A 4,024-nucleotide genomic window follows, 5' to 3' on the forward strand; every position below is an offset into this window, starting at 1 on the left:
AGGGGTTGCAGCTTTGCTGCTGAGACTTACCTGGTGGCCCTGACTCCCTGGTCTCCCAGAGCAGGAAGTTCTTGAGGAGACAGATGGCTCAGCTCTGTGCAGCAGGCCCATTACTGCAGCTGGCAGCTTCAGTAGGTAGCTGACTGCTGCCTTCCTGCATCCCTTCCTTCAGAACGGTTTGGTGCGTACTCCTTTCTAATGCCAGTTCTTGTACTGCAGGCAAGGCTGGTCAGGGAATGTGGATTGAGTAGAGCTTCCACAACACACAACAGCCAACTGGTCCCATGGTGTAATGGTTAGCACTCTGGACTTTGAATCCAGCGATCCGAGTTCAAATCTCGGTGGGACCTCGAGGACTTTTTGCCCCAGAGGCCTCGACAGTGCAACAGGGACCCTGCTCGAAAAGAGCCAGGGGCCACGCCATCCCCTCGCGGTTCGCGCGCGGGGTGGGGGTTGTTACACCAGGCTCCGTTTTGGGCGGGCTGGGCTGGCTCTCTACTACGCATGTGTGGGGGCGGCGGACGCGGCTGCTGGCTGGGAAAGCTTCGTTCCTCACGGCCCCGCCCCCCCCGCATCTGATTGGCAGTGCCCGCCTGCCTCGCGCTGCGATTAGCTGGTCGCCAAGGGGAGCCCGGCGGCGGCCAGGGGGCTGCGCGCTCCTGTTGGCCCCCCACCCCCTCCTCCCGCGGCACTGGGCGAGCACGGCCCCACCGCCAGCCTCCTCCGCAAAACGTGCCGCAGACGAGCCCTGCGCCCTCCCCGAGTCCTCTGCCACCCCGTCCCATGCCCGACCTGCTGCTCTGCTCCCCGCTACGTTCCCTTGTCTGCCTTGCTTTCTGGACCCCGCTTTGTGCTCCCTTCCTGATCTGCCTTCGGCTCCCTGCCTGGTGACACAGCCCGTGCTGCTGTTCCTCTTTCTGCTCCCTGCCATGTTTCTTCATCGGCTCTGCTTTCTGCTCCCTCGTGTGTCCCCCACCTGCGCTGCCGCTCCTTTCTGCTTCCTGCCTTGTGTCCCTGGCTGCTCTGCTGTTTTACTTCCTGCTTCCTGCCCTGTTTGCCTGTCTGCTCTGGTTCTCAGTTTTCTGATTCCTGCTGTCTCCCCATCTGCTCTGCCCCATTTCCCTGTCTCTTCTGCTTCCTGCTCCCTGCCTGCTGTATTGCTCTGCTGTCTGCTCCCTGACCAATTTGCTACTCTGCTTTCTGTTCCCTGCCTTATCTGCCTCTGTGCTGCTGCCTGCCCCCTGCCTTATCTCTCACCTCACGCAGGTTGCCCCTGCCACCCTGTGCCATGAGACCTTCTTGGTGGAGTTGCAGGGGTGTCAGACAATGTTAGCACTGTTAGGTGTGCAAACATGATTCACAGGTTAAATGCAGAGATTTCAAATAGGAAGCCATAGTGTTAAAAACAGTCTGATGTGTTGTGGTCTTCCTGAGTCATTTGCAACAGAAGAATTGCTCTGGTGTTCTTCTGTAGTCAAGTGATGCTTTCCAAGGGGTGCCTTGAGTCTAACAAGGTGGGCTTTGAGTTTAGCAAGGCCAAGAACCACTACTCTAAACAGCTTGTAAGAATGGGGAAAATTGTGTTGAGAGGGCAAAGATAAGGTAGCAGTTCTTCAGCCCTTTTGTCTTTTTATGCAGCCGTGGGGTGCCTGAGTAGTGCATCTTATGTTTCAGATGCAGGGTGCTGTGACAGTATTTGCAGTGAAGCATTGGTAGGGTGAGAACCATCTTTTTTTCCTGGCCCGTGGAAAAATCACACTGCCAATAGCTGGCAGCTGGTCCACGGATTGTAACCTGGGTTCTTGTCACTTCTGTTGTGTCAGCGGCTGAAGTAGGAGACAACAGCTTGTCCTTGGCAGCGATGCCTGCTGAGAGGGCCACACTTGTCTCAACCTCTGGACCTTCAGCATGAACAATAGGTGCCCCTGGCGGCTGCGAGGGCACAGTGGTGGCAGGAGTGTGGCAGTGATGGTGGAAGCACGGTGGCAGTAAGTGATGAGCTCCCGTAGATACCGCCAGTGGTGTCAGCAGTAGGGTGGGGTGGCAAGCGCCGACCGGGGTGAAGTAGGGTGGTGAAATTAGGCTAAATATGCCTAAATTTGATACCTGCATATTCAGGTATCAAATTTAGGCACAGTTAGTTAAAGCGCATTAATGCGTGTACAGACATGACCCAGCACTAACTTTAGTGCTGGGTTTCCCTAGCCTCTAGGGCAGGGGTAGGCAATCGTTTTTGGCCAGAAAAACAAAATGAGGGCAGGGAAAGGGGAGGGGGGGGTACATGGCAGGATGCACTGCATATTAGTATATTTCATAATCATAAATGTTGCTTTTGTATATTCCTTTTTTGTTGAACATGTTGCAATGAGAGAGAGAGAAAAAAGAGTCAAATAAGAGAAAGAGAAAAAGGGAGCAGAGAAAGAACCAGACACACACCTGCACACAGAGAACCAGAACACACCCAGGACACACGCACATGCAGACACACATCCGGAACCAGACGTGCACACGCAGACACACAGAACCAGACAGAGGCAAACAAACACACAGAACCAGATGTGCAGGTGCATGGAGCTGGGCTCCTGGGTCACTGGACAGAGTCCGACCCAACAATGCCCTGGTCCCGCCAGAGCCCCTGTGCTTCCCCAGGGAGCCAGCCCCCAGGCTGCAGCACAGGTGGCTGAGGCCCTGGCCCAGAGCCTGCCCAACCACCCTCCCCACTCAGCTAAGCCTACAGAAGGTGTGGTGCTCCTGGCAAGGGGCAACTCCAGCCTCATCCTGGTGGGGGGCTGGGCTCAGAGCAGGTGGGAGTCAGGCAGGCTCAGCTATAAGCCCTGCTGCAAGCAGCCTGAGCTCCACGGTTGGCAGCAGCTACCAGAGCCTGGGCTGGCTGCAACTGGGAGGCTGCAAACAGCTGCTCCAGGCTCTGGCATCAGCTCCACACTGGTGGGTGCACGTGCACCTTGGAGCAGACGGTGGGGATAGGGCCTGAGACAGCACAGCCCTCCTGCTGTCCACTCTGAGGTGCATGTGCAGTCACCACCAGCATGCAGCTGATGCCAGGGCTGTGGAGCCTGGCGTAGCTGTTCGCAGCCTGCCCACTGCCTGCTGCAGCTGCCCACAGCTGAGGCTGGCTACAAACATCTGTGCCGGGCTCCAGAGCCCAGTCATCAGCTCTGTGCCAGCAGTGGGGGAGAAGCCATGGTTATGCTGCCTCAGGCCACTTCCCCACTCTCTGCTCCGAGGTACGCATGCACCTGCCAGTATGGAGCTAATGCTGGACCCTGGAGCAGATGTTTGCAGCCTCCTGCCCGCAACTGACCCAGGCTTTGGGTAGCTGCTGCCAACCATGGAGCCTGGTCAGCTTGCAGCAGGACTTGCAGCTGCTCAGCCACCTGCTGGGAGCAGCCGCTTCGTGGCTGGCAGCAGCTACCTAAAACCCAGGCTGGTGGTGCTGTGCTGAGCAAAATGGCCTCGCATGCCGTGCTCAGCACATGTGCCACAGGTTGCTGTACTAAGGGTGTTGAGGAGTTCGTGACCCCTTGCAGAGCTGTTCCCAAAGACACAGAGTCGCTGTCTGTCTCAAAATGTATTCAGCATGCTGGGCACCCTGAGCGAACTCAGAGGCCCCGAATAAAACTGTTAGAGGCGATTTATAGTTTACAGGCAAGATGCGTGCACAGGTGGGAATTTTCCACTGTGAATATCAGGTCAGTGTGGGAAAACTCTTAATTATTTCAAAACTGGTTTTTGGCTACATGTTTGTTTTGAAATGGTAACTAATAGGGAGAAAACTTACTTCAGACTTCAAAGTGACTAGGATTAATTCATTGCAGAGTCTGATCAGCCTGTCCTTGGAGGCTGAGTCTGCTGTAGAAGTTTAACTGCTACACTATTATTTACGATCTTGTTAGTAAAATTTCTACAATTCCCCCCTTTGATCCTGGCCTTCAAAGGCCGAGATCACTTTCTACTACATTTGGCATATATTGTCCATTGATTGTTGGATTTCTGCAGCCAAAGG

General features: G+C 55.2%; 1 non-coding gene across 1 annotated transcript; it reads left to right on the top strand.

Annotated features, from left to right (window-relative positions):
- Positions 1-278: 278 nt before the first annotated feature.
- Positions 279-350, top strand: TRNAQ-UUG. The gene has a single exon. It is a non-coding gene; the product is annotated as a tRNA-Gln (tRNA).
- The last annotated feature ends 3,674 nt before the right edge of the window (positions 351-4,024 follow it).

The sequence above is a fragment of the Crocodylus porosus genome, unplaced genomic scaffold (genome assembly GCF_001723895.1).
Source record: "Crocodylus porosus isolate Cpor-Errol unplaced genomic scaffold, CroPor_comp1, whole genome shotgun sequence".
Taxonomy (NCBI): Eukaryota; Metazoa; Chordata; order Crocodylia; family Crocodylidae; genus Crocodylus; species Crocodylus porosus.